Source organism: Cetorhinus maximus, chromosome 19 (assembly GCF_964194155.1).
Source record: "Cetorhinus maximus chromosome 19, sCetMax3.hap1.1, whole genome shotgun sequence".
NCBI lineage: Eukaryota > Metazoa > Chordata > Chondrichthyes > Lamniformes > Cetorhinidae > Cetorhinus > Cetorhinus maximus.
The window spans coordinates 3,661,301-3,687,696 of record NC_135897.1 but is presented as its reverse complement, the minus strand read 5'-3'; positions in this window follow the sequence as shown (position 1 = coordinate 3,687,696).

Below are 26,396 nucleotides of genomic sequence, written 5' to 3'. Positions count from 1 at the left end.
TAAGAATCAAGCCTCCTCAGGAGCTGATAAATGCCACCTATTGGTGTTCGGACCTTGCAACCGGTAGCTATAACCTGGGAAATATTAGTTTCCAAAACACCATATCTACTAGTCCTGGTAGTTATGATCATCAATATTCTCTAAATGGTACCTACTGGGTTTGTGGGTAAAAAGCATATCCGTGGCTGCCTGGGATGCCACAATTATCTTCCCTCTTTAATCAAGGTACCGGATGTTTGGGCAAGGGCGATACCACTCCCACCTGGAGCCCTGCTGCTACCTCGCATACTTGAATCCTTATCTTCACTATATACGTAAATTAGATATTCACCCACATCTGCATCTACATCGCCTTGGCATCTCAGAATCCGAGCGATTCTGGATGATTATGATCCGCTCTTATGGAGCTGCTCGTAATTCCCGAGTGATTATCAAACTGGCAGTTACACTTGAAAAAAGTTACTAATTCCACGGTTGATGCTTTGATTGAGGCAGAGAAACAGGTTTCAGCTACCACTGCTGAAATGATAGCCCTACGCCTGACTGCCTTACAAAACAGAATGGCCCTTCATTTCCTCCTAACTGAAAAAGGTGGCGCTTGTGCCATAAGAGGTTCAGAGTGCTGCACCTATGTACCTCATGTTTCTGAGAACATTACTAACCTGGGACAGCATGTTAAGGATAAAGTGCAAGAAATAAAGAAAGTTGGGCAAAGATTGAGTAATTTTTATACCAAGTATTCCTGGTGCTCGCCAATAATGGAGTTTTTCTCCGGTTGGGGAAGTTGGCTGCTGTATGTTTTAATTGGGTTGTTCATCGCATGTGTTATAGGGTGTTGTGCATGTGTTGCTCTGCGAATTTGCTGTTTCCAGGTTATTAACAGTTTATCTGCTGGATTAGGACGAACTCATGCCGTTCCCCAAATGATGTGCACTGGTCCCAATGAGGCCCACTGGTGGGGAGAAAAGGTTTACCCTGCGAGAGATCGGCCTTTTCCTTATGGTTATGAGCGCCCTTATGAGAATGAAGATGCTATTCCTCATTGGTATTAATCTAAAGGATTAACAAGAAGGGATGTGCTAGAATAAAATACATCTACACGATAACTAAGAGTTAATTGGTTAAAACCATAGTGGACTACTACAACAAAGTCTCCTTGCCCCAGTAGCAGACAAACCTGCACTGTCAGCTATTATGCACGAAGAAAAACAAGTATCATAAGCAAGCAGCCCAGAGTCCTTAAGACAATGCTAGGATGTCTGTTATGAGCACAAGAGATAGGGCCTAGTCAGGCTCTCTGGTGTCTGTTCTGCTGACTAATCGTCAGATGGGCTACTCAAGGTTTCTGCGTAACTACTCAAGGTTCTGTGTAATTATAAACTAAGGTAGAACAATTGTATGCATGCCATAGATAATGAATTTCAATGTTATTAATTATTAATGGTCAAGTAGTTTTTGTCACTTGCTTGACCTCTGTTACGCACGCTTTTTCTATAAATATGTGTGTACTCTGATGCTTCCTCAGAGTGCTAGCTCAGTTGTATGCTGCTGCACTCTCCAGGATATCACGATTCAATAAAGCCTTCCGAGACAAAGCTCCTGGGTCTGAGTGTTCACTCTGTTTTCCGCGACACCTTTTAATTTAGCAGAGTGCTAGCTGAAGGTGCATTGAGATGGTTCACTCCTTGCAGTTATTCGAACAAAAGTTTGTGACCTGGACCAGAGACTGCTGTCGTCCGTTTGTCAACGATAAATAATGAAATATATTTTCCTACCCTGTCTTAACATCAGCTATCACCAAAGACACTCTACTCTGGCAGTTCCCAGGGTGTGGTGCTTGGGACCTCACTGTGAGCGAATACCCACAGTATTTTTAAAAGTATTCTGTAACCACGCTTTAATGAGAGTGAATTTATCGACTGCAATGCAATTGGGATGGCCTGATGTTAAAGTTGTTAATGTGAAGATATCATAATTGAATACTAATGATAGTGTCATAGAAAATGCGATGGATTGATGGTTTAATCACATTTCAAATCATTTTATTCAGATCCAAGACATCGTTCTCACTACCTTTCAGCATATCAATTCAATGGCACGTGAAGGACAGCGAGAGACAGGGACAGATAAATACATACGGGTTGGGTAGATGTTTGTGGCAGATTGCGAGAAGAGGGAGAAATTGCGGGAATGACAGAAAGACAGGTAAGGGAGAACTTGAGGATAAAGTGAGAGTCGGAGCGAGAAAGCAGAGCTTGAGGGGAGGAAAATGAGATAGGTTAGAGCGATACAGACAACAACAGAGAGCGAGAGAGAGAGAGAGAGAGTCAGGAGAGGGAGAGATGGAATGCATTGAGAAAATCTAGGAGGAGGGAGGGATGGAGAGTCAGAGAAATTGAAGATACCGTGAGGGAGCCAGAGCGAGAGAGATAGACAGAGATGCAGAGGGAGACAGTCAGAAAGATTGATTTTGAGGAAACAATGAGAGGGGCATAGAAGTAGACAGACAGAGAGCAGAGAGAGGAAAGATCGAGGAAACAGTGACAGGGGCAGGGAGTGAGGGCGGCAGACAGAGAAAGGGAGAATGGACGGATTGATGGAAACACTGAGGGAGAAGTGAAGATCGGGGAACAAATGAGGATAGAAGGCTGAAGGAATAAAAAACAGTATCTGGAGTCTGGGGTTTTCCCAATTTTCCCAATGTGCCAATGTCGCTGGTGCTTCTGCCAGTCGGATCTTGCTCTGCACAATTCCCTGTAACGTTTTTTTTTGCACTGCACATTTAATAAACACATTGATTCATTCTCTTGCAGAATCTTTCCATGGGCGTTGAATTAAGCCTCGAAATGTGATGCGGCTCCGTAAAGGTATGCCTTCATCCAGGAATAATTAATGGGTTTTTGGCCCAGTGACATGTTGACTTGGTGAAATATGTTGCTGCGGAGGATGATGTGGGGGTGGTTTTTGGAAGCCGCCAACAGTTTCATCCCCCACCCCATGCAGAAACGTCTGAGGGTTGCTTCCTTTCCCCCCGCCCCGGCGATACTCCCTCCACTCCTTCAAACCTCTAGGTTAATTAATGGTATATATAAAACATAGCCACACGGATGTGTGCCATTATTAAAGCTGTGAGATTGGACACTCTTGGGAGCGCATTTCCATCAAGATAAGCCCGATATCTGGAGGAAAGGCGCAATATACATCATTTAGACTGAGCAGGTATGGGAACGGTTGCAATGCATGGGAGGCGGACAATCCCGGATCGAGTGGGTAAAGGATGACATCAATGGCATGGATGAGTGTTGGAAAAATGGCAAATAGATCTCAATCCGTTGCAGTGTGAGGTGCTGCCTTTGGAGAGGGCAATCAAAGCAATGGAATTGTCAATAAACTGGGAGGATATCGAGTTGGGTAGTTGAAGTGAGAGACATTGACGTTCATGTCAAAAGGTTCCTGAATATGGTAGGACAGGTGGATAAGTTCATAAAGAGATCATATGGATTTTATTTTTATTCAACGCGGTATTGAATACAATAGCAAAGATGTAACGTTGGAAAAGTAACTTAATAAAATGATGTATTTCCACAGCTGGATTATGTTTTGATTAATTCAGACCACCGCATGACGGCAAAGACATATATGTCCTGTAGAGAGTGCGGAGATTTTCATGAATGTTGCCTGGGGTGGAAAATTGCAGCTGTAAGGAATATGTGTATAGGCTCGTTTTCTTGGAAGTGAGGGGACTGAGAGGTGACATGATTGAGGTGTACACTATCATAAGGTGTCTAGTTAGGGAAGACAGTAAAGGCTTGTTATTCCAGGTTGAGAATTTAATTAACAGGTGATACAGGTTCAAGGGAATTGGTAGAAGGATTAGTGTTGACAAGAACAAAAACGTTTTCACCAGTTCATGAAGCTATTACTATATAAAATACTATAGGTAATAATTTTCTTTTAAAAATGATCTTTCGTCTGTGGGCGTGTCTTATTTCGATGAAGGCCAGCTAGTTAGGGTGCTTTGGTATGTAAAGTTTATGACATGTAAACAGAGGTTCAGATTATTTTCATGTTTTGAATATAGAATTCAAGAAGAGGGGCGAATGCTGACTCCCATCTAGCAGATAACAAGCCATATTTTGGCATTACTATTAAAATAGATGCTATGAAAGGGGTTTCATTGTTAGAGTGGTTTCGTTCAAACTTTTGTGATATAAGGAGAATTTACATTAATTGGGGCTAATAGATATAAAACAGAACTTTTGTGTGTTCAGGGCAGGGAAAATGTGAGATCAAAAGGCAGCTGTAATCCTCCCACTGTCGTTACAGGAAGAAAATTGAATAAAACCTTATTTTGAATGTGTAATTTAAAAATGCTGTGTCTGGTATTTGGTTAAATCTGGTGGTTACTCGCTGTTTCTTTAATAGAGCTTAGTGTGGGAATTTATTAACAGTATTGATAGTAATAATTTGCAGCCATGTGCATATATATTTTAAACAGTGTAAATTACTAAAATGTTTCATTTAGTTTTAAGTAAAATCTCGAGAACTGGTGGTCTTATTGCTGAATGTTGAGTCGCACCTCATGCATAACACTTAAATGTACAGGTTATGACAGTCGTTAATAGTTTCCCTCTGGGATTTTATAGTAAACCAGCTGTACCAGTTGCATCAGTCTTAACAACCCAGAGGGTGGTGGTTGTCTGGAATTCGCCGTTCGGATTTTTGACGGAGGAATAAAAGCTGAAAAAGGTGCCTGGATCTGAAACATCATGTTCTGCAGCTTAAAAGGCTATGGCCCGAGTGCTGGTGTGTCGGATTAGACTAGTCAACTATATAACGTCTACCATCTTGGACAGGATGGAATCAATTACCTTTTCCTATGCTCTAACGTTTCTGTGATTCAATCGATTGTGAGGGGGCAGTTATGAAACGATTTTGGGTGAGATCACATGAGGAGGGTTTGGTAGTGAATGGCAGAGGGGCAGAGATAAATCTTCATTGCCTGTGCAATCATTATGCAAGGAGACAGTAAGCCAAAAAGGGGGTGGGGCGTCCTCGTATTTTATTAGGGAGGTCTGAATGAATGAAAGGTGTTGGAATTAATGAGGCTTGAACCAAATTAATGGAGGACTCATCATAATAAATGGTGTGGTTGGGGTGGGGGCTTCTTGGGGGAACAGAAGGGGAACCACAAAGGTTGAGGAGGATACATGGATTTCAGTGTCAGCAATTAAACAAAAACAATGTTTCTCTGTATATGTACCTGGCAGTATGCGATACTCCATATTGCTATCTCTAACTCGGGCTCTAATTATCTCTTGCTCTACAACTCTGTATCCATTCTGTAAAACTCACAGTCTCCTCCCACCCCGGGCCTTTCGTTTCAGTTCTCTCTCTCTCTCTCTGTTTCTCTCTCTCTCTCCCTCTCCCTCATACACATTCTCTCCTTCTCTATATCTCTCTAACTCTATCTCACCGTCGCTTCCAATCCGCCCATTTCTTTCTCTGCTTTTTTCACTCCATTTCTCTTTATGTTACTCTCCATGTCCCTCGATCTGTTTCACTCTTTCTCTTTCTGTCTCCCCCTTCTTTCACTGCCCCGCCTCCTTAAATTTCTACATCTCTCTCTTGTGCGCATTGTACCAGGCTATATATCTCTGTCTTGCCCCCTCCCTCTATCTGTCTCTCTCTCCCTCTCTGTCTCATTCTCTCCATTTCTCTTTCTCGCACTCCCTTCTTCCCTCCATCTGTATGTTTCTGTCTCCGTCTCTGACTGTGTTCCCCTAACTGTCTGTGTCACCAAAATACCCTTAAACTCCAAATGTTGATCCTGAGTTCGTCCCTGAACGCTTAACGCTTACCCTCCAACTACTTTCCTCTTTATGACCTGAATTCCTTCGACCATTCACCCTCGTGCTCTCTGGGTATTGCTTTCCCATATTCCGATAGAAGGAGCCTTCTCCAATCATTGTGAAATATTGCAGTGATGGAGATGCAGCACGGACAAAATGCAGGCAGAGCTGTCAGGAGTTGGGCATTTTTGTCCTATTTGAGAGTGATGACAATGATGGACAATCAGCACAGACAATGGAACGACAGATAAGCTAAGGGTTGGGCTCTTTCCTTTCCAGTAAATCTGATGGATCGCGATGATTGAAAGGAGGTCCACGTAATGGGGTTTGGGGATGTTTAGAGTTTGGTATCATGTCAAATCCCTGACCGACAGTGATGATGCAAAGGCAGGCCGGCCTATTTGGTGGTGGGGGGGCGGGGGGTGGGGGGTGGGGGGGTGGGGGTTGGGTTTGGAGGAGGCCAGTCACTTCATGCTGTGTGTTTTTATGTCAAGGTAGTGAGAGCTATGCATGCTGGGGAAATGATCGGCAAATGGGAGGATAGATACGATGGGAGTTGTTTATTACCTGTCCTATCAGTGAGGGATATCAATGATGAACCAATAGGAGGGCTGGAATGTTAGGAGTTTTCATATTTATCTGCCCAATCAGTGAGGGGTGCCCAAGATGCACTGGGACCACGGCCAATGGAAACTCTCAGTATTGGCTTCTTCTCATCGTAAAGTCAATTGTAGAATTAGATTAAAAGGCTATTACAGCATTTTCCTAAGCAGCTGTCTGAACAGATTCTGTGTCACGGCAAAAATCACAGTGTTAGTGCAGCAGATCAGGAGTTGCAACATGAAGCCCAACTCCATCACAAACATTTCCAAATACATAGAATAGAAACCCGAATCCCACATTCATCCCCATAGAAAATAAAACAGTAACGTCGACCATAGCAGCCTGAAATTGGCCGAGATCACAAACACTAACATTATAGATTTCCGTCGACTCTCCATCTCTGGGTCTCTGGGACTCTCCCCACTGCTGTGAGCCTTGAGTCTCCTGCGGGCTCTGCTGCTCACTAAAATGTGTATGATGGTGAGAACATTAGACAGCAGAATCAAGACAAATGGGACACATGGGTTTAGGACGTGATGGAGGAACTCAAATGTTATCCAGAACAGAGAGATCTGAACACTGAATATGGCATAACCAAAAAAAAAGGAGATTTATCAGCAAATAAGTACCTTCGAACATAAAATGCCATGTTTTTCTTTTAACAGTTCAGAACATTCACTGTTCCCAGAACCTAAGCCGCTGTTTTCTTGTTACAATATTGAATTTTCAGCTTTGGGCAATAAATGTCCACCAGTCGATCAAAGGTGCAAGAGATGGTGAACCAGACAGAACAGTCGGTGACTGCAATAAGCCGGACGGTGTGGATATTACACACGGGGATAGACTCCAGGAAACGAAATTGTTCATCAAACACAATCGTAATGTGTCTTAATATCAGATCGAGGATAACGACCAGTAGATCAGCCACTGCCATGGCCACGAGGTAATAAGTGATGCATTTGGTCAGGCGACAGCTTTTGAACTTTAGTATCAGAATTGTGGTCAAGTTCCCTGCACAGAATAAAATAAACAAAGAAATTAATAATCAGGTTGGAGAAGATGTTACTAGTTTGATACAGGAGTGTTTGTTATTTTCAAACTTGTGATTGCACCCAATGATGCAATGAAATAAATTGTCAAAAGGAACAACACGAAATTTCTTGATACATTGGAAGGATGGCAGATATCAAATAACATGCACTGTGAAAGGGGACGGAGGAGGGGGAGGGACAATTCTGGTTCCAGACGAAAGAGGGTGTCCCATAGACGATAAGAGCGAAGGGATAACTGGAGTACTCAGGTTTATTTAGCGTAGTCATGAGAGGCGGGCTGTCATGAGTGATGGGAAGAACCTGAGGTTTTGGGTGTGTTCCGGCAACGAGAGTGTAGTAGGAAAAATTCTCCTTTTCCTCGCTTCTCTACTGAATGAAAGCAGATATGTTTTTGAGAAGGAGTTTTCATCTCCTCCAGTGCTGTAGTTTTTCAGAACAATCGCAAATCAGAACTTCTTGTAAGTTTATACAATCATGTGAAAAGATAAACACTTAATATTACAAAACCAGAGAAGCAAAACATAAGCAATCCCTCCCTAAATACAGAGGCAGACATTTAAGACAATATTTTTCCAACAAGTATGATATTCACTTTGATTTCTAAAAAAAAAAATAGCATATAAAAAGTTCACATTTCTGCAGTCCGTCAGGTCGTGCTTGAAAAATATGCAGGCCTGAAGGGTTAATTGCTCCTTTTCTAAAGACAACCAATATCAGTTGCAGAATGCTTTAACGAAACCCGATTTAGCATGTCATTTATCCAATGCCTTATATTGTCATCCTAAAATGTCTCCCTGCACTGTGAGAATGTTGTCAGGTTTCCATAGTGTACACAAATTAGCATTCCCGTTATGAACAAATTCCCAATCTCTCCTCAATCACCCAACAATTCCTCGGGAACGTGAGGTGACAGTAACAGGAGAATTGGGAGGAGAAGGAGGGGGGTAATACAGGGAGCCAGAAGTGACAGGGAAAACCGAGTTCGCACGTCCAGCTGAAATGCCCTCAGCCACAAAGATCCTCGACCTCATCCAGTTGGGGAGAGCTCCTCCCCTAATGTGGGAATTACAAACAAACAAGAATACTCACACACAAAATAGCACGCGTGCGCGCGCGCACACACACACAGACACACACAGGCACACAAACGTGCGGTCTTAAATAATCACACACAGGCACCAAAAAACACTATGGAATAAACACACAATTCGCACAGAAACACACAAACATTCACATACAAATACACAAGCACACTAACACAGAAACATACCATTTAAATATATCTCTGAAAATATGTTCCTGAAAGTTTTAGTTGCACAAAGGGACATCATGTTCCCTTATGGGTCCAGATTGCCTCCGAAGTCGCGGGAGACAGCAGAGTCCCGCTTCAAGAAGCACGGCCTAGATATCCTCCTAACATTTGGTTACACACACTGGGACATCCTGTTCACGGAAGGATTCAAGTTACCTCCACCCACCACAAAAATTGTTGGGGGAGTATAGTGGGGTTCATTAGCCCCAGTGCTGACCATCAGAAGACCTGGATATCGTGTGGAAAACGCTTCAATGTCCTTCCTCCCTCCACCAATATGATTGAAAAGTCTCGACTGTGCGTACAGCCTGGCAGCGCTGCTTACAGCCTCTCCTGCCTCTATAATGGCAAATCGCACATGATGTTTAGCCAGCTACAGGTGCCTGTGCCCAGGGCCAAGGTGAAACAGGCTATTTCAATGCTAAAGGATGTCAATGAGTAATAAAAACTATAGGTATTTTGGAGTAATCTCCAATCACCGTCACTCAGTGAGATATACTTCACCCATCAACAATTGTCAGTGCTGGAGCAGAGGGTGTGCGACGGCCGGTAGATGCAAAGGACCGTGGAAGGCATCCCAAATATCTGATATATTGGATCTGCGGAGGAGGGGACAATGCATTTTGCCTGAATACTAACCGCATAACATATGGGTGACTGTGATTTTCCTATTCCATGTTCAAACGGCCCTAGTTTTGATGAAATTGTGCAAGTGGTGACGTTGGTAGCTAGCATTACTGGTGTACCTGTGAATGTTGCTGGGATTTGTGATTGGCCGCACGAGTCAGAATGGAAATGTGTAATGCCACCACACCCCTACCCCGAAGAGGATTCAGCACTCGGGCATAAAGATGATTTGGACGTGACCAAGGAAGCAGCATCACCATCATTGTACTCTGCCAGCATCAGCCCCCAGTCTTAAGCTCCAATATGTGTAATTTTGGACATCGATTGGGGAGCAACGGGTGTTGAGCACAGCAACAATGTACAACATGAGGTATCAGAGGCAGAGTTTTCTGTGCTCACCATCGGTCCTCCACTTTTAAATCTTCCCCCGTGGAAGGAATATGCCATCTTTTTCCACTCTAACCGACATTTGACTGTGTGAATACCGCGTCACCCCTCCACCCTGTGGGCAGCATTCAGCAAGCCTTGTTAATTTGTGACATGCCATCGGAAAAACGATGGACAAATGCCGTGACCTTTGTCCTGTGAACTCGCACCTCTCCCTTCCAGGCTTTGCTTCACACCCTTCTAAAGCAGTCTTTGTGTGAAGCAATGCTGGACGAAAAGTTTATTGCCCATGATGACGTCCTGCATGCACTGACGTGAGGTTGTTGTACGGGAGAAGGAGGTTAAGCAGGCACTCTCCTACAGAAAGTCTGGTTTTAAGGCATTCAGCAATGTTTTCCGTGCCTCCTCAGATTCCTCCTGAGTTGTCCTCCTGATTCGTGGTGACAATGCCTTTGTCCTCATGAAGATCATGATATTAAGGTTGCAGTGGAACACCATGAACTTGAGCAGCTGCTGCAGCGTGCAATGGAGGGTTCACTCCGAGTTGTTCAGAATCAGAATTTTTGTTGCATTTCCTATATCATCTGCTCCACGATGTTGCTGGGGGCTCCGTTGCTCTCGGTATAAATGTGTCACGCCTACGTGATTTTTTGGCTGCGGGAAGTGTGCGGGGGTGTATTTTTGGGTGGGGCCATGTATCGGGAAGCCAGGCATTACCCACGAGAGGCCACCTTCTGCTTCTCCGAAAAGGTCTGAAGACGGTGGCTATGGATGACTGCTGCGGAACGTAACTCCAGAAGGTATCTTGGCTGCTGCCAGGAAAGTGGGCATTCATCATTATGATGTACTGTTCATGGCCACACATCAGCTGTACATTATGGCTGCTTATCGCCACCTTCTCAAGGGCATCATGCCAGGCATTCCAATATCCGTGAACAAATGTAACAGGAAACAGTTTTGGAGTGAGAATTATTTCAGTCCCTCTACCTCTCCCAGTTGACATGGGTGTCCAACAGATTCACGTGCACCATCGGGAACCCCACTACTCTGGGAGCACCAAGGGACTGCTCAACATGCTTCTCCTTGCTGAGGGAAAAGTGATGTGTTTACCAAACCCAGTAAAGATGGTTTCCGTCACCTCACGGATACAGCGATGGGCAGCATATTGAGAGATGATAGATATGTCAGCCTTCCTGTCTGGAAATTTTCCAGATCCAGAGAAGTTCATGAAAGTTTGACTTCAACGCATACTGACAGCATGGCCCTCGCCCTGGTTTGAGGCTCCAGGTCTTCTTGAATCAGGGTCGCCTCCTGGTTTTGGTGTACCTTTCTACAATGTTGTTGAAAAAAATCGAGTTGAATACGGAACATTTCAACTCCTTGTCCATTTTTTTTTACCGAGCTTCCCTCTCTGCTGCCTCTGCTGCAGCATTACAAAGATCCGGATGCTCTGTGAATACAGTCCCCTCTTACCGCCTCCAGAACTTGGTCACTAAAACCTCTGTCCTCCCTGAATGTCCGCAGCAGCTCAATCAAATCCTTCAGAGAACCATTCACAGCCCCTCCACTTTATTTTTTTGCAACAAATAATTTACAAAAGAAGGAAAGGGGGAAAAAATGCAGAATTATTGAAATCAATAGATAGACGTGATTGACTTGAGTGCCGAGGCAATGGAGCGAGCAAATCATAAGAATGATAACATTAAAATTGAGGAGCTGCAAAATCGTTTATCTGTGTCGGTCTGTGAGCACAGCTAAGGTTGGAGAACGGGATTTGGTGTGAGTTAGGATAGGGACAGGAGGGCTTTGGATGAACTGAATTCATGTAGATTTGTAACAGTAATTCTGCGGCCAAGGATAACATTTGAATAGACAAGCCTCCATTTAATAAAAAACGCAAATGAGCGTTCATTCAGCAGCTGGGATGTGGCAGGAGTGCTGACGGCTGCTAATGTTATGGAGCTAGCTTAAACTGGTTTCTGAGCTTGCGCAGAGCTGACAGTCTATATACGGCTGTCCCTCGGTGTGGTTTGATTGTTTCGAGTGTGAAGCCGGGAATTCGGTGAGTGTGTGAATTCGGTTAAGTGGAAAAGTGTTAATCAATTCAGAAGAATTCAAGAAATGAACACATAAAAGATAGCCGGAAGCGTGATGTGCCTCAGTTGCACCATGTGGGCGGTCCTGAGGCCAATGAATTCTATGGCAAGCAAATTTTATGTAAATGTCAGTGACTTCGGAGTGGAAGGAGCAGAGCAAAATCAAAAAACGGGCCAGCTCGCAAATCGGTATTCCGTTTTGGAGGATAATAAGCGTGATAGTTGCTCCAAGGAGTGCAAAAAAATGCAAGCATCTGGCACAACAAACAGTCTGTGTGTACAGGAGAGGAGGAAGAGAGGAAGAGCAATAATAATGGGGAATTCTATAGTCAAGGAAGAGAAAGGCGCTACTACGGCCGGTAACGTGATCACAGGATGGCGTGTTGCCTCCCTCGGGTCAGGTTCCGGGATGACACTGAACGGTGGCAGGCCATTCTGAAGAGGGTGTGGGTGGGCTGGTGATAAGGCAGAGGTCATGGTACATTTTGGTACCAAAGACATAGATAGAAAGAGGGATGAGGACTTCGATCAAGAATTGAGGGAGTTATTCAGTAGAATAGAAGCAAGACCTCGTGGGTTGTAATATATGGATTCCACAAAGTGCCACGTGTTAGCGAGGGTAGAAATATGAGAATAGCACAGATGAATACGCGGCTTAAGAATGGGTGCAGGAGGTAGTAGCTAAGGTTCCTGGATCACGGCGACAGTTTCAGGGTAAGATGGGACCTGTACAAGTATCCCTGTCTACATCTGTACCACGGTTAGACTAATATCCTTGCGGGGGAGGGGTGTGTGTGTGGGGGGAGGGGGTGGTGGGGGGGGGGGGGGGGAGGGAGGGGGGGCAAGTGCTGTTGGGATGAGTTTAAACTAATTCAGCAGGGGCAGAAATGCAGAATGTTACCAGAATATGGACACATCATAACACATTAAAACAATCAAGTCAGAGGGATTCCAGCTGCATTACGTTTCAGATGTGTAAGGCAAGGCTGGATGGCCTCTACATTAATGCCATGATTATTACAGGTAAAACGGATGAACTAAGGGTGAGGATTGACACATGGAATTGTGATATAGCAGCCATCACTGAGACGTCGTTGAGGGAAGGGATGGATTGGCAGCTGGGCATTCTGGGGTAAACAATCTTCAGGCGAGATAAGGGAGGGAGTAAAATAGGAGGAGGCATTGCATTATTAGTTATGCTGTCAGGGACTGCAGTAAGGGGAGATCTTGGAGGAGGCATAGAATGAAGCTTTGTGGGTGGAGCGTAGGAAAGAAAAAGGGGCAGCCACATTGTAAGGAGTTTATTAAAGACCACCAGAGAGTCAGCGGGAAATTGAGCAGCAAGTATATGCACAATTTGCAGAAATTTGTAAAGGCAATAAAAATAGGGTAATTATATTAGGTGATTTCAACTTTCCCAAATTAATTGGGATTGAAATAGCGTTGATGGCTTGGATGTAATGGATTTCATGAAATGTGTCCAGGAGAACTTGTGGGTCAATATGTAGAGGGTCCAACAAAGGATGGAGCAGTGATAGAGTTATTTTGGTGATCACAGCCAGACAGGTGGTTGAGCTAGTGGCTGGTGAGAATTGTAGTGAGATTGAGCACAATGTGGTACAGTTTAAAGATAAAAACAAAAAGCTAAAAGCTACTGCGGATGCTGGAAATCCAAAACAAAACAAAAACAGAATTACCTGGAAAAACTCAGCAAGTCTGGCAGCATCGGCGGAGAAGAAATCAGTCAACGTTTCGAGCCTTCATGGCCCTTCGGCAGAACTGCAGCATAGTTTCAACTAGGGAGAAATATAAATTGGTTTAAGGTGGGTGGGGGGGGGGGGGGGGGGGGGGGGGGGGGGGGGGGGAAAGAGACAATAATTTATATAGATTCTTCTTTCCCCACCTATTTCCATTATTTTTAAATCTAAAACTAAAACCTTTAGTCTTTCCACCCCACCCCCACTAGAGCTGTACTTTGAATATCCTGTTTTCCATTCTTAATTAGCACTTTTCTCAGACAAAGACCACCACCTTCAACACCTCTTAGACCCTTTTGTCTGTGACATCTTTTGATTATTATCTGCTCACACCACACCCTCAATGTGTCTCTCTCTCTCCCCCCCCCCCCCCCCCCCCCCACCCCACCCACCTTAAACCAATTTATATTTCTCCCTTGTTGAAACTATGCTGCAGTTCTGCCGAAGGGCCATGAAGGCTCGAAACGTTGACTGATTTCTTCTCCGCCGATGCTGCCAGACTTGCTGAGTTTTTCCAGGTAATTCTGTTTTTGTTTTGTTTTGGATTTCCAGCATCCGCAGTAGCTTTTAGCTTTTTTGTTTTTATCTTTCTATTTGATTGACTGACACCGCTCTTCAAAAAAATGCCCTCTTGGCAGAAGTATGGTTCTGTCCTCTGACAGGATTTCCGACTGTCTCTTCTGCCCTGCTCACCTTCATTGCTTTCCATTTCTCTCCTGGTGTTTGACAAGGTGTTTACTAAAACCCGCTTTCACAGCCATATCTCCTTTCTCAGTGACTGTCTCCGTCTCCGACTCACCCCACGTGGATTTCAACTGAAATTCCATCCCTCTTGTTTCGAACCCACCCAGGATTACAGGTATCTCCGGGACATAAAACGTTTCTCGGACTGCTGTTCCCGTCGCATTCTGAGATCCACACTCAGTGCCATGCGCCGCCATATGAACACACTCGACCTCTCCCTCCAGCAGCACCGCCGCACCCTTTTTCAAAGCTGCGCGTGCCCCCAGTTTCATTTTATTCTTCACCTCACCCGTCGCCTCAACAAGAAACTTTTTCTCTTTCTCTCAAGTGCTAAGGAACGCAATTCCAACAACTCATCGACTCCAACACCCATCTGGGACCCTCCACCCCTGCTTGTCCCTCCGTCCTCACCCCATCTTCCAATCCCAGCCCCAGCCGCGTATTCACTATACCCCCTGACCTTCCCCTCTCCGATGCTGAACGTTCAGTGCTCAGCAAAGGACTTAGTTTCATACCCTTACGCCCTCGTCTCAATGAATTTCGGGCTCGGCATGATGCTGAACTCTTCTTCCGCCGTCTTCATCTCCGTGCTCACTTCTTTGGGCAGGAGTCCTCTCCCCGTTCAACGGATCCTTTTACCCACCTCCAATATTCTCCATCCACTTGGACCCCTCCCTCTGGATTCTTACCTTCACTTGATCTTTTCATTGAGAACTGTCGGCGTGACATTAGCCGTCTCAATTTCTCTGCTCCTCTCACCCATTCTAATCTGTCTCTCTCTGAACTCACTGCACTCCGTTCTCTCAGGATCAACCCCAACATTGTCATCAAACCCGCTGACAAGGGTGGTACTGTTGTTGTCTGGCGCATTGACCTCTACCTCGCGGAGGCTGAGCATCAACTTGCAGACGTTTCCTCCTACCTCTCCCTGGACCATGACCCCACCACAGAACATCAAGCCATTGTTTCCAGGACTGTCACTGACCTCATCTCCTCTGGAGATCTTCCTCCCACAGCTTCCAACTTGATAGTCGCCCAACCTCGGACGGCCCGCTTCTACCTCCTACCCAAAATCCACAAACAGAACTGTCCTGGCAGACCGATCGTGTCAGCCTGTTCCTGCCCCACGGAACTCATTTCTCGTTATCTTGACTCCCTTCTCTCTCCCCTTGTCCAGTCCCTTCCCACCTACATCCGTGATTCCTCTGACACCTTACATCAAATCAACAATTTCCAGTTCCCTGGCCCCAACCGCTTCCTCTTCACCATGGATGTCCAATCCCTCTACACCTCCATCCCCCACCAGGATGGTCTGAGGGCCCTTAGCTTCTTCCATGAACAGAGGCCCCAACAATCCCCATCCACCACTACTTTCCTCCGTCTGGCTGAACTTGTTCTCACACTGAACAATTTCTCCTTTAACTCCTCTCACTTCCTCCAAATAAAAGGTGTGGCTATGGGTACCCGCATGGGCCCCAGCTATGCCTGTCTCTTTATGGGGTATGTGGAACATTCCTTGTTCCAGTCCTACTCCGGCCCCCTCCCACAATTCTTTCTCCGGTACATCGATGATTACTTCGGTGCTGCTTCATGCTCTCGTCGGGACCTGGAAAAATGTATTAATTTTGCTTCCAATCTCCACCCCTCCATCATCTTCACATGGTCCATCTCTTACACTTCTCTTCCCTTCCTTGACCTCTCTGTCTCAATTTCTGATGATAGACTGTCCACCAATATCCATTACAATCCTACCGACTCCCACAGCTACCTCGACTACAGCTCCTCACACCCCGCTTCCTGTAAAGACTCCATCCCATTCTCTCAGTTCCTTCGCCTCCGTCGCATCTGTTCTGATGACGCTACCTTCAAAAACAGCTCCTCTGACATGTCCTCCTTCTTCCTTAACCGAGGTTTTCCATCCACGGTCGTTGACAGGGCCCTCAACCGTGTCCGGCCCATATCCCGCGCATCCTCCCTCACGCCTTCTCCTCCTTCCCAGAAAAATGATAGGGTCCCCCTTGTCCTCACTTATCACCCCACCAGCCTCCGCATTCAAAGGATCATCCTCCGCCATTTCCGCCAACTCCAGCATGATGCCACCACCAAACACATCTTCCCTTCACCCCCCTTGACGGCATTCCGTAGGGATCGTTCCCTCCGGGACACCCTGGTCCACTCCTCCATCACCCCCTACTCCTCAACCCCCACTTATGGCACCTCCCCATGCCCACGCCGAAGATGCAACACCTGCCCCTTCACTTCCTCTCTCCTCACCGTCCAAGGGCCCAAACACTCCTTTCAAGTGAAGCAGCATTTCACTTGCATTTCCCCTAACTTAGTCTACTGCATTCGTTGCTCCCAATGCGGTCTCCTCTACATTGGAGAGACCAAACGCAAACTGGGCGACCGTTTTGCGGAACACCTGCGGTCTGTCCGCAAGAAAGACCCAAACCTCCCTGTCGCTTGCCATTTTAACACTCCACCCTATTCTCTTCCCAACATTTCTGTCCTTGGCTTGCTGCATTGTTCCAGTGAAGCCCAACGCAAACTGGAGGAACAGCACCTCATCTTCTGACTAGGCACTTTACAGCCCTCTGGGCTGAATATTGAATTCAACAACTTTAGATCTTAAACTCCCCCTCGCCCCATCCCCACCCCGTTTCTTTTCCCCCCCCCACCCGCTTTTTTTTTTCAATAATTTATATAGATTCTTCTTTCCCCACCTATTTCCATTATTTTTAAAACTAAAACTAAAACCTTTAGTCTTTCCACCCCACCCCCACTAGAGCTGTACTTTGAATATCCTGTTTTCCATTCTTAATTAGCACTTTTCTCAGACAAAGACCACCACCTTCAATACCTCTTTGACCCTTTTGTCTGTGACATCTTTTGATTATTATCTGCTCACACCACACCCTCAATGTGTCTATCTCCCCCCCACCCACACCACCCCCACCCCCCCACCCACCTTAAACCAATTTATATTTCTACCTTGTTGAAACTATGCTGCAGTTCTGCCGAAGGGCCATGAAGGCTCGAAACGTTGACTCATTTCTTCTCCACCGATTTTGCCAGACTTGCTGAGTTTTTCCAGGTAATTCTGTTTTTGTTTTGTTGTGGTACAGTTTAAGCTTGTTTTGGTCAAATAAATGAACTGGATGCAAAAAAGCTTTTAGCATAGTGGAGAATGGATTTTAGTAATATAAGGTATGGTCTAGCCAGAGTAGACGGGAAAGTCTAGAGAGGAGCAGTCGGGAATGGCCGTGCGGGGAGGGGCGACGGTCTAGGGGGGGAGGGTGCTCAAAAAGTAAATGGGAAGATTACAGTCTCAACAAGCTTCCTCTAAGGTTTTAGGGAGGAGAAGATAAGCCAGACAACCAAGGTTGACCAGAGGTTTTCAGGTTACGATGAGAATGAAAAGAGGGGTCTTGAGAAGTTAAAAGGCAAGCAAATCAGCGGAGGCATTAATGAAGTACATAACGTGCAGGGTGGAGCACAGGAAGGCAATTTGAAGAGCATAGAGGGCATATGAGAAAGCTCTGGCAGGTGAAAGCAGGCAAAATTCCAGTATTTTCTATAAATATCACAATGGAATGAGAATAACCACGGAAAGAGTAGGGCCCATAAAGGACAAAAGCTGCAATCTCCGGGTGGAGCTAGATGACATCGCCAGGGTTTTTCATGAATACTTTACATCATTCTTCACGCCAGAGAACTCGGGGAGAGAGACTGGGAGGTCCTTAAGCAAATTGTAATAGGTTGTGACAAGTTATTGGAACTGTTGGCAGACTTTAGAGAAGGCAAATCACGAGGTCCGGATGATGTGTGCTGCAGACAGCTGAAGGAAGCAAGGGAGGAAATTGCAGAGGCTCTGATCGAGATTTTTAATTCAACTCTGACCACGGGGTCGGTGCCAGAAGACTGGAGAACAGCGAATGTGGTGCGGCTGTTAATGAAGGGTTGTAGAGTTAAGTAAGGAAACAATAGGCCAATGAGTCTCATGGCAGTGGCAGATAAACTATTGTCGAAAATTCTGAAGGATAGAACATATCTCAACTTTGAGAGGCAATATTTGAAAATGATATTCAGCATGGCTTTGTCAGAGGGAGAAATGCCTAGCAAATGTGTTTGAATTTTTCGTGATGGTGACCTGATGTATAGTTGAGGGATCTGCAGTTGATGAACTTTGTATGCATTTCAGCAAAGCCTATGACAAGGTCCCACATGGGGGATTTATAAAGAAGGCAAATGCACGTGGGATTCAGGGTAAATTCACTTAACCTGTCTATGTCCCCCTGCAGACTCTTTGTGTCAATATAATGTCAGATTAAAGGGACGCTCATTTTAAAACGCGTTGAGGATGAATTCCATCTCTGAGAGCCTAGTCAGCCTTTGGAATTCTTCAACATAATGTTCAATACATTGGCCATTAACTATGTTGAAGGCAGAGATCGCCATACTTTTGATCAATAAGGATATCAGGGATTATGGCGAAAAGAAAGGCATGTGTACTTGAAGGCTATTAGGTGAGCCATGACGTCTCTGAACAGCGCAGCATACTCCCTAGGAGGAATGGCTCGTAAGTCAAATAGTCTTATAGTAACCACCTGCGTTCCCACTTTTCCTTGTGTCATTTGCAAATTTGTCAATGGTGCATTCACATACCTCAGCTAAGTCATTGATATATATTACAAATTATTCTTACCCCAGTAAAGATCCCTGTGGCACTCCACGAGTTTCAGTCTGTCATTCTGAAAATGCCCTCGTGTTCCCAACTCTTTCTCTTTTATTAATTATGAGGTCCTCTACCAATGCCAATATACTGCCCCAACAAAATGAGGTGCTGTATTACTATTCAGCCTTATTTGCACTATCCTTTCGAATAACTTTTGAAAATCCAGGTACATTTCATCTCCAGGTTCATCTTTACCTATCATGCTCTTTACCTCCTCAAGTAGTTATGAAGCATTTGTCAGGCATCATTTTGCCGTCATGAAGCAGTGCTGTTTCTGCTTGTTTAGATTTTAAGCTAAGCTCAGTGACATTGCACCGCACTCACAGCGTTGACGATTGGTATTCAAAGGTGAGGCGTGTAGTGGGACAGGGTGTGGTAGGCTTACCAGCTGCTGAGTTGAATTGTGGAGGGAGAAGTGCAGCGCTGTGGCGGGGGCAGGGATGCTCTGCTTTTGGCCCGACTTGGTGTGGGACAAAGAGTGCACAGCATTTAATGGTAGTGCAATAGCATGTGTGGGTTGCAGCCGGGAGGGGGGTCATGGCGAGGTACGCGGCCATTCATTATTGAAATCTTTTATAATGTAATAATTCGTATGCATCTGAGACAGCTCAGATGTCGCCACATTAATATGCTTGGAGTCGGACCTTTCACTTATCTACCTATCAGGTAACACAGAGACAAGACAATGTGCTCCGTAGCTGTTGACCCTCCGGGCAAAGGCAGCACGATAACTAAAGCCTCAGTGGAGTTCAGAACATTCAAAATACTGAGTAATCAGTAAAATCTCTGTGCTAATACTGGTCTTGAAGCTCACAGCTCCTTCTAATGCAATAATCTAGTTTTGAGCGAACCCAATGGGCGAAGCTGCCACCAAACTGCTAGCTGAAGTTGGGTGGAAGTGAATGGGGTTTCTGGCAGCCACAAAGCGCAATAAACTTGTGCATTCAATTGGTGGCCCGCGCTCTCCAGTATGCATTAAGGTGCCTTCTGCCCGAGCAAATAGATTTTATTAGAACTCCAAAGCTAAGCCAAGCTTCTCTCTTTTTCGTGCTGAAGAGGAGTGCACCAAGAGTATTGAAATGTTTTTAATTGACTCAAAGTCTCGTGGCTTTCAGAGTGGGAAGATGATGCACGAGAAAGTTATGGATGTGCCTGTTTGGCCAGAGTGATGAGTAGAGACCTCAGCATTAAAGGACCTTCACAACCCGCTGTAGAAACACAGAGCAATTCCTGCCGGGCACCTAGCTAGGTCTATATTTCAACGAATTACTGAGAACCTGTTTTGTTGAAGTCTGGACATGTCCAGCGAACTGGCAAGTCTTATCTGGCACCTGCTGCGGGATTTGACAAAACGAGGGCGTGGATGTTATCCTGTTCCTGTGACTAGGGAAGTGACGGTGGCACTCAATTATTATATCAGAATCTCCTTTCTGGACTTCACAGGTGATTTCAGGGGGTTTTCGCTACACCCCACCTACAAATGCATCGATGAGTTCGCGGATGCCATTCCTTCAAGTGCAAATATAAATATCCATTTCACCCCCTGTCCAGGAATGCCAGGATACAAGAGCACTGGGATTTGTCCAGGTCTCAGGTTTCCCACAGGTGCAGGGTGCGATGAACAGTATTCACCTGGCGCTCAGATCTCTGTCACAACACTCTGTCAACGATGCCAATAGCAAGGTTTACCATTCACTGAAATTTCAGCAGTTATGTGTCCAGCACCAACGCATCTAGTAGGTAGGTTCATGTTTCCTGGGACTGTCCACGATAGCTGCATTCTCAGACATGAAATTGTAATCTCCGTCGGTCAGTTTCCTGACGTCTTCCATGACACACCGAGGTTGCAGGGATTGCCCCTCAGGGGCAAGCGCTACCCACAAAACACGTTACTAGCTCAGACTGCCCCAGAGCAAAGCTTAAATAATAAAGCTTATGTTACAACTCGCTACATGGCGGAGGAAACCATCGAGATGATGTACATTAAGGTCCCGGTGCTTGAAATGGTTTGGTGGAGCACTGCAAAACAGTCCCCAGACTGTGGCACGCATTGACATCGCCTGCTGCAGCCTTCACAACCTGGTATTGCTGCGGAGGGAGGAGATGGCTCAGTAGGAGTTGGAGATCTCCTCTAATGTGGAGGATGAAAACCATGATGCGGTTGAAGAGACCCTGTAAGAAAACGACGATGGCAATGAATTATGTGGAAGCCACTTATATTTGCAGTATTTGCAGAGGATGATGGATAGGTGCAGTAAGGAGAGACCAGAGACTCTCCCAATGCACCAGTGAACAATGGATTCCAATCTGGCTTATGATAGCACATGTACCCTCGGTGATAATGTTCCTCTCATCGAAGCGCATGGAGACACCAATAAACGTTCGATTCCAGGTGGTAATGAGGCATTAAGGGTGTACACACCCTAGAAATCACAATACCTCTGTGATTGACTTACTGCTGTCTTGCCAAGTGCAGCTCCCTTGTGTTCTGTGATCAGGGCCATTTCATAGAGGTCAGCCGTGAAACTTAAAATACACCTGATCATTTTCCATCCATAAGAAACTGACCCCTTCAGCTGCACAGCGCAAACGTTCAAAGGTGCTGACGAGGTGGTGGCCAACCACACATTAATTAGGCTGACTGGAAACAGAGAGGCTGACAGAGCCATTTGGCAACTGACAAGGACATTTTGTGACCAATGGCCATCACCATAGAGGCAGCAGAAATGTATCCACTTAATGTGAAGCTGTTCCATAACTTTGGTTTGAAACACAGGGAAGAGGCCCGTGAATGTCATACTTGCCCTTACATTGTGCAGAACAAAGGTTATGGGCCAGACTGAAAAGAATACTGCTCATCAGATCAGGAATCCATCAGCAGGGAGAAATTCTAGGAAGCCTACTTACATTGTTGAAGGCACGTGTGGTTAATACCCGTTCAACCACATCTTCCTAACCTTACTAAACCTGCCGCTACATCTTAGTGTTTCCGAGATATCCATAGAGAAGCTGCAGGTAACATGCTGACTTATTTCCCTGTATATGGTGGACTTTGGCGGCGCTTCTCTGGAGGGCCAAGACTTGGGTGGCCCTGGACTGCATTCAGCGACCTGCTGTGTGGCAGTGGCACTATACTCGGTATGTGGAGTTGGAATTTCTGAGCTCAGATGAAGACTGGATTCATATGAGGTGAGAGTTTGTGCCCTTTAAATCAAGGAAGCAACTGACTTTGCATAGTATCAAGGAGCCTCATCACAATTGGAGTTAATGGGAATCAGGAGGGAAAGTCTCCGTTATTTGTGGACATGCAACGCAATAGGGAAGATGATTGTGGTTGGTGCCAGTCAGTCATCTCAGCAGGAGTTCCTCAGGATAGTGTCCTCAAACAATTATCTTCAGCTGCTTCGTCAATGGCCTTCCATCCAACCTAATGTCAGAGTTTGGGAAGTTCGCTCATGATTTCACGCTGTCCAGCACGATTTGCGTCTTAACAGAAAAAGAATGCAGCAACACCTGGTCAATATGAAGGCTTAGCGTGACAAGTGACAAATAACATTCGGGCCACACAAGTATCAGGAACTGGCCATCTTCAACAAGAAATGATCGAAACATCGCTCCTTGGTGTCAAATTGCATTACCAATATTTAATCCCCCACTATCAACCACCTGATGTTACCATTGACCAGAATCTTGCCTCGGTTTTCCATATTAATTCTGTGGCAACTGGAGCTCGTATGAGGCTAGAAATTTTTTGATGCGTAACAAACTTCCTGACTCCCAAAAGCCTTTCCACCAACTATAAGGCACAACTCAGTAGTGTTGTGGAATACTACGCACAGGCCTGGATGAACGCAGCTCCAACCACTCTCAAGAAGGTTGACCATCCTGGAAAAAGGTTGACATGAAAAGCATTCACAATCATTCAATCAGCCCATCGCTGAAGCACAGGAGCAGAAGGGTGCACCATCGGCAAGATGAAAAGCAACATCTGACCAGGCTCCGCAGGCGGCACCTTCCAAATCCACCGCCGCTGCTACATGCAAGGAAAATGGCCGCAGGTTGAAGATCCCCACCATGTCACTCACCATCCTCACTTGGAAATATAGGGGCCGCTCTTTCACTGATGCTACGACAAATTCCTGGAACGACTTCCCTTAGATAAATGTTGATGTGCTTACACTACACCGGCTGCAGCAGTTTAAGAGCGTAGCTCACCTCGACTTTCTCAAGGATAAATAAGAATGGGAAATGAATGCCTGCCCTGCTAGTGAAGCCCACATCATCTGATTCAACAATAAGAAAGATGATGTGCTGTAAACTACTAGAGTCTAATAGGTTGTTGCCCAAGTAGGTTAAAAGTGCTGATCCGCCTCACTATGGTTGTGTCATGGCCTCTTGAATATTTATTTAGCTGGAGTGAGATCGAACTGCCCCGCACTCCTCACGAATGCACACTTCTGGAGACTAACTAGGGCATCATGATTGCTGATCAGCCCGTGCAGTAGTACAGGAACGATTTATTGGACCATCGTCTACTTGTTAGACGCCATTCCACCATCATTGAACTCTCCGGGTTGGGATACCACGCTGATTTCATTAGCCTGAAGGCGGACAGACTCCTACATCCTCCATGCTATCTGAGGATGCAATGGACATAAGTCCCTGAAGTTTCCGAACTTTCCTTTGGAGCTCCATCCACTGAGGTTCGACAGAGTAAAGCCGACCATCCTCTAACATTTACTGAGAAAATGCCTGGCCTCCAGCAGTTCTTCGAGTGCCAGTGACCTGGGAAGTTCCTGTCCCCGCCTGCTGTGGATCAAACAATGCGATGTGCTCCACAGATTGCGACCACAAGTCTGTCCTAGAACTCCTTCTCAGCGAGTTGTGCGCCTTTGCTATGGGGAAGGGCCTGGATAGTTCTATGACTAGCCATCTATGAGGGTCATTTAAAATGCCACTCCACATGATTCTTCAGTGCTTGTTTGGAGTCTCTAATTCATGGACTCCATCGGTTTTATTTTCAGATGGGCCTGTGAAAGCAAGGAGAGATAATTAGAGATTTGAGTTGGCCTGTGAAACAGATAAATCACTCACAGCATGGTTGTTCAATGGATTTTGCACTACCTGTCGTCACTTGGTAATGCAGTGCGAACCTCACCTTCAGCTTCGGAAATGTTCAGATTCTCGTCAGCCATCTGGTTGGGTCCGTTTTCAAAGTCCATGAAGGTCTAAACTGCAAACATTCGTCCTCAAATCTTTAACCTATTTCACTTGTTGTTTGCCACCTTGTCCTGCTTGAATCCACAGGGAGAAATTGTAATCTGGACGCACTTCAGGTCTGAAGATAATTGAGCTTGGCATCTACGGGTGTTAACTGGTTCCATGACAGTGTGTGTGACAAAGTGAATGGTGATGTGCACTGAACTGACAGCCAGTTTGGTCACTGTGAATGTGAGATGATTTTACGTGCGTGAGTTGAGAGTGATGAAAATAGTGAGAGATCCTGGCGGAACCGAGGATATCATTGTGGGTTGTTGTCCTCTTTTTGTGGGCTTTGGGCGGACCACCACTTCCATCGCCTCTCAAGTCAAAGTTGTGATGGTCCTCTTCATCCTACCACCAGGGCGGGGATAGAGGCTACCACGGCATGAATCAACTGCTTCCAAAAATAACTCTAGGGATGCTAAACGAAATCAGGGGGATGCAGACGTCATACATTTTGTCGCCACATCTTCTGAGCAGCAGTCCTGGGTTGGAAGCACAGAGGGGTTTACCTGTGGCTGCACTTTAAATATGGTATGCAGCATGATTAAGCAGCGAGGTGACAACACGGCTGGTTAATGGGAGGCTGCCCTCCATGGAAAGGGTCTTTTGCAAGAATGCATAATTAAAGAGGTGGGAATAGTTCAATAGGGAATTAAAAGCTGCCATCGCAGACGTATGGTAAAACATCATTTTACTCTCCAACAGCATAAAATCTTCGATTCCACCCAGAGCGTGCATATAATATTTTGCAAATAGTTTCTTTGAATAGCAGATTCTGGATCCAATCCGAGAGAAATCTACTCGTGACCTCTTATGGGGCAAAAAGGTAGGAATAACGGATAACCTCATAGTGAAGCCAAAATTAAGTCGCAGCGATCAATATATATTATGGATCGTATATACATTTTGAGGAAGAAAGGGATGCTTCCAAGGCTTGTATTTTAAATTGAAATAAAGGATACTATGAATGGCATGAAAATAGAGCTAGCGAAAGTAAACTGTCAAAGGAGGTAAAAGGATAGTTCATCAGATGTTCAGTGAAGCCGCTTAAGCGGATATTTCAGAATTCAAAGAATATAAACAAGCCATTGAGAAATGTAAATTCCAAGGGGAGGGCCCAGCATCCGTGGATACTGAAAAAAGTTGGAGAGAGCATCAAACGTAATGTAAACAAAAACGTCAAATTGCAGAAAGACATGTGACAGGTCAGAAGATTGGTAAGTATGTAAACAACAGCAGATAATGACACAATTATGAGTAATGGGAGAAAATTTGGTCACAGGAGAATGCTAGTTGGAAATATAAAGGCAGACTGCCACAAAAAATATATATAGACTTTTAAATAAGAAGAGTGTTAACAAAATGTGCCTTGGTCCGATTACAAAGTGCGTCTGAATAATTGATAATCGAAACCGGAGAAACGACTACTGAATTAAACAGTTGCTCTGCATCGAGATTCAATATTGAGAATACATGCGTCATCCTAGAATTAACTTTAACTTAGGAACAGGGAAGGAGGGAGGAACGCTGAAAAATTACAGTCATCAGGTGAATGATATTCAGCCAATTGTTAGAGCTGCTGCCTGACATACCCAAGGTCCAGATGGTCTCCACCGTATGATCATGATATAAGTGGCTAGCGTAATCCGTTAAATCTCCATTTCGCCAGATTCGGTAAGTTTCCATTACATTGGAAAATAGCAGATGTAACTGCTTTAATGAATAAGCCTGTTAGAAAGAATGAAATATAATACAGTTCATTTAGACTATCGTCAATCACAGGGAATTTGTCAGAAGCTATCATTAAAGAAGTGAGATCAGGGCACTTAGTTTAAATCAGTGCAATAAGGGTGACTCAACATGGTTTCGAGAATGGCAAACCATGTTTCACCAAATTATTTGAGTTATTTGATGGAGCCAAATGTGGATAAATGGGAATCAGTGGATGTGCACCACTCATATATCC